Below are 5,518 nucleotides of genomic sequence, written 5' to 3' on the forward strand. Positions count from 1 at the left end.
TGTTACTTTGTGCCAGGAAGCGCTCTCAACAAGGGAAGTGTAGAGGCGTCTCGAAGTCAACCAAAGCGATGTTGTTCGGACATGGAGGAAATACAGAGAGACAGGAACTTGCATGGGGGCTTTATTAATTATTGATGAAAATATTTTTTTTGTGTCTGTCTGTCCGATTACGCTGTTTCGTAAACGGCTGGCCCTGATTAGTTTTAGTACGCAATCTGACTGCTTAGAATGACAACAAAGAATGTAAGAAAATTTCTGTTAGCACAATTAATTAATTAAGTCCCCAGCAACTATAAAACCTACGAAACCAAAGCACAAGTGTAATTGTTCTGTGTGTGGGAGTGTGACTCAACGCACATCTGGCACGGTTCTTCTTCAACAAGACAAGAATTTTTAAATACCAATTATACTGACTTGATAAAAGAAAATTAGAAATACTATAATTGCGCAAGAAAATCAGAATTACACTCTAATACAAGAACACACGCCAGATGCTTTGTTGACTGAACCTGTAATGACACATTATTCAGGTCACTGAAAGAATAAAAGAATAAAAGAAAATACCTCCATATATATTGACGAAATGCACTCTGACCATTACAATATCTCCATTAGAACAACATCTGCTATCTCTCCCATCAAACCACTGCATAAAACATGGAACAACACTCTCCACTACCACATCTCACTCTGACTACACGACAAGCAGTGTCCACCACAACTTCTCGGCGAGAACTGACTGCCGCTACCTCTCAATAAGCACTGCCAGTGGAGGCGGCGGAACAATACTCTTTGGCGCGATCTCTGGCGCTGTGGCTCAGTGTAGCCACCTTTCAAACTGTCGATGACATGCCTCGCACAGGCCACCCAAGGGCTACTACTGCAGTGGACGACCGCTACCTACGGATTTTGCCTCGGAGAAACCCTGACAGCAACGCCACCATGTTGAATAATGCTTTTCGTGCAGCCACAGGACGTCGTGTTACGACTCGAGCTGTGAGCAATAGGCTGCATGATGCGTAGCTTCACTCCCGACGTCCATCGCGAGGTCCATCTTTGCAACCACGACACCATGCAGCGCGGTACAGATGGTCCCAAAATCATGCCGAATGGACTGCTCAGGACTGGCATCACGTTCTCTTCACCGCATGCCTTCAACTAGAGAATCGTCTGAGACGTGTTTGGAGGCAACCCGGTCAGTCTGAACGCCTTAGACACACTGTCCAGCGAGTGCAGCAAGGTGGAGGTTCCCTGCTGTTTTGTAGTGGCATTATGTGGAGCCGACGTACGCCGCTGGCGGTAATGGAAGGCGCCGTAACGGCTGTACGATACGTGAATGCCATCCTCCGACCGATGGTGCAACTATATCGGCAGCATATTGGCGAGGCATTTGTCTACATGGACGACAATTCGTGTCTCATCGTCCACATCTTATGAATGACTTCCTTCAGGATAACGACATCGCTCGACTAGAGTGGCTAGCATGTTCTTCAGACATGAACCCTATCGAACATGCCTGAGATAGGTTGAAAAGGGCTGTTTATGGACGACGTGACCCACCAGCCACTTTGAGGGATCTAGGCCGAATCGCCGTTGAGGAGTGGGACAATCTTGACCAACAGTGCCTTGATAAACTTGTGGATAGTATGCTATGACGAATACAGGCATGCATCAATGCATGAGGACGTGCCATTGGCTATTAGAGGTACCTGTCAATACAGCAGTCTGTACCGCCACCTCTGAAGGTCTCGTTGTGTGGTGGTACAACATGCAATGTGTGGTTTTCATGAGCAATATAAAGGGCGGAAATGGTTTTTATGTTGATCTCTACTCCAATTTTCTGTATAGGTTCCGGAACTCTCGGAACCGAGGTGACCCAGAACTTTTATTGATGTTTGTATCTGAAAATCTTACTAGTTAATCTAGTGCTTTTGATGTGTGTAGCATACAGTACACAAAGCAGTAATGTATTATTAATCTTATTATGTTTAGGCAAACATATATTGTCTTCTTTATGTACATCAACAATCAGTTTATTTTATATATCAAATGTGTTTTGTGTATAAATAATGTATTAACCTAAAAATGTAATGTATTAAGTTATTTAAGGACTACTGCACCCGAGTAGCAATGAACGACATTCTATTCTACTAATAGATTTGCAACCGTAAGTTTATTCTTCATGTAATCTAAAATTCATGTTTTCCATGTACAAAGTGCTCGGACAGTAGATAATCTCTGTAACATCAGGTTTGTATGTATCGAAGGTATCACACAGGTTACACCACAACTACCAACAATTAGACAAAGAAATAACTACTGAATACCGTCTAGTGTCCTGACATGCCACACTCCAAGTAATATTGCAGTACACACAAACATAGCAAACCTGCACACACACACCATTTCAGACGAGTATAGCTCAAGGTTCTACCGAGACCACCTCACCTGAAGTGGATAGAAATAGGCTATTATCAACCAACAAGCTAATTAAACTATTACACATCCAAATGTAACATTTCACTTCCCTCTACATATTGTAACATTTACTCTGTTACTTTTTTTTCTAGTGGTCAGACACGCCGTTTTAGGGTGGGGCAGTGCTGCGGAAAAACGACCGATAAAAAAATCTATGCCGTTATTTTAGTTCTGAATAACCAGTACTTTTTGGTATTTGTTTGGTCTCAGTTATAACAAGTTTGTTCATACTTGTGACGCAAAAATTTTTGTGCTTCTAAATAAAACTTTTTTAAAAATGATTAATTTTTATTCGTTCCACTGCTGTGAAATGTTGTCATTATAGAAAATGTGAAAAGGTATCAGAGTTAATTTAATAACAACGCCGACAGAAACGAGTAACAAACACATGACAGAAGAATCGGTACAGCCATTCTGAGACAGCAATGTACCTGTTGTCCTCTACGGCTGAGAAAGAGTGATCCTTCCGTTTTCGGGAGCAGAGTAGGTGGTGTGTTCTAGGCTTGTTACAGATCCATACGCTATAGAATGAGTATTTATGAACACATTGGCAATCAATATTGGCCCATGGATTAATGCATGACTAAAATTTTAATTGTTGCCAAGTAATTATTCCTAGTAAATGTCCTTTTTTCTACTGTCTTAATTTTTCATAGAATTTTTTGTAAGAGCATTTTTAGTTTTGCCATACAAAAGTCAATTCTATTCAAATTCCTGTTATAACTTAAATAAATATATTCGACTACAAAAATGCTTTTTCACTAGAAATAATTTAAAAAAAAAAGGATGCTACAAATTTTATCCAAAAGGGCGTGTTATTTGTGTGTAATTTCTATGAACTACTTACTATTGTTGTTGTTGTCTTCAGTCCTGAGACTGGTTTGATGCAGCTCTAAAATACTAAAAGGGGAAATTAAGACAACAATTAATAAGTAGAAAACTTAACAGTTATTTCATTGTTGATTATATTATCACGTAGAGGAAGTTGTAAGTAGATGAATGACGAACGCTAACTTCACTTAACGAAGGTTTATTCAGTACTTGCACATACAAGAGCGCGGAGCGAACTGCCTCCGGCCAGAACACATACGGTATATATACAGTTACAGAACATTCCAGTACAATGCTTCTTGCTATTGGTGGATACTTCTAGAATGTACTTGAACCGAATATAGAAATTAAAATTTTTCAGTTCTGGTGAGTTTTGAACTCATGTCCTTCCATGCAACAATCTAGTATCATAACCTCTTTTTTTTTTCTTTTGCGTTTTGTTCGTTGTTGATCGTCGTGTTTGGTCGTTGCGGACGTCACATGACATCCGTTCAAGTTCGTTGTTGATACTTTTGACTCAGTTTTTTATTACAGAGGCCAAGCAGCTCTCTTACCGAACACGCTGAGCTACTGTGCCGGCTCCATTAGACTACGGCGGCTGCGGTACTCGGATTCTTCTCCGACAATATAAATAAACGAAAGTATCTGAGCTGCTGCCGGTGTGCATAATATGCCTTTATCTTCTTGTATCCCCTGAAAACGGACAAATCAATAAGAAAAACAGAGTTCTTCAAACTAAGTTTTCACCAGAATGAGATTTTCACTCTGCAGCGGAGTGTGCGCTGATATGAAACTTCCTGGCAGATTAAAACTGTGTGCCCGACCGAGACTCGAACTCGGGACCTTTGCCACAGTTTTAATCTGCCAGGAAGTTTCACATCAGCGCACACTCCGCTGCAGAGTGAAAATCTCATTCTGGAAACATCCCCCAGGCTTTGGCTAAGCCGTGTCTCTGCAATATCCTTTCTTTCAGGAGTGCTAGTTCTGCAAGGTTCGCAGGAGAGCTTCTGTAAAGTTTGGAAGGTAGGAGACGAGGTACTGGCAGAAGTAAAGCTGTGAGTACCGGGCGTGAGTCGTGCTTCGGTAGCTCAGTTGGTAGAGCACTTGCCCGCGTAAGGCAAAGGTCCCGAGTTCGAGTCTCGGTCGGACACACAGTTTTAATCTGCCAGGAAGTTTCATATAAGTTTTCACCCTTTATCACCATGTGTTCGTAGTATCCAAACAGGATGTGGTCGCCGGTCACTACATTATTTTTGAGCAGTTTCAAAAAGTTAGAACCAGTGCGAGAATACAGGTAACAATGTGCACCAAACCCCAACCTTCTGATCATGCAGTGGTGTTTCGTGAAAGTTATGAGGATTCTCCGCTGCCCGGGACCTATGACTCTGTGATTTGACATAACCACTCGATAAAAACCAGACTTCATCAGACATAAAGAACAGATTCACGTCCAAAGCATTCATTGTAAGTGAACAGCCACTCACAAAACTGTAGACGCTGAGGTGCACCTGCTAATTTTAGTGCATGGACAACAGACACTCTATAGGGATGCGTGTGCAGGTCCAGGTGGAGTATTCGACGTGACATGCCTGTCTCTCGCGACAGGCGTCCGATTGATTTTAGTAGGACTCTAAAGCATTTTCTGGTGAACTGCAGCCACATTTTCTGGTGCGCGGGCACGTTTCGGCATGTTTTTTGACTTGTTCAAAACAGCCCCTGTCTGACGCCATTTTCGGACCAAGCATTGTATGTCACTCTTTGCTGGAACTCTGGCACAAACTTATCAGCAAACAATTGACCACGCCATTTCCAAGACTTTGCTGTCCCGAAACTTTCCACAACAAACACGCACTGCTCCACTGTCCTCTTAGCACTGCTCCACTCACACCGACATAGTCCGGCTACGCTTTGAAACGTGTGGATCACGTGACAGGCGCACACGCGGTGTGCGCGCATGGCGTGTGGTTATGCGCATACATTCACGTCCAATCGTATCCATTCGTCCAGGACACTTTTGTTTACCCCACCCCACCCTGTAGATTTCGCCGGGCGAGAAGTTCTCACACATTCATTCAAAACTACACCTGTGCCTCTTGGGCTTCCGAAGAACAAAGATGAAAGAACAGGGGTGGAGCGACACGAAGTTTCGGGAGGGTCGCCCCCACAAGGAGAGCCGGCGCCGGTCACGTGGTACCTCGTGGCAAGAAAG

General features: G+C 42.8%; 1 non-coding gene across 1 annotated transcript; it reads left to right on the plus strand.

Moving 5' to 3' along the window:
* Positions 1–4,386: 4,386 nt before the first annotated feature.
* On the plus strand, positions 4,387–4,461 carry Trnat-cgu (transfer RNA threonine (anticodon CGU)). The gene has a single exon. It is a non-coding gene; the product is annotated as a tRNA-Thr (tRNA).
* The last annotated feature ends 1,057 nt before the right edge of the window (positions 4,462–5,518 follow it).

This window comes from Schistocerca cancellata, chromosome 1 (assembly GCF_023864275.1).
Source record: "Schistocerca cancellata isolate TAMUIC-IGC-003103 chromosome 1, iqSchCanc2.1, whole genome shotgun sequence".
In the NCBI taxonomy this organism is placed as follows: domain Eukaryota; kingdom Metazoa; phylum Arthropoda; class Insecta; order Orthoptera; family Acrididae; genus Schistocerca; species Schistocerca cancellata.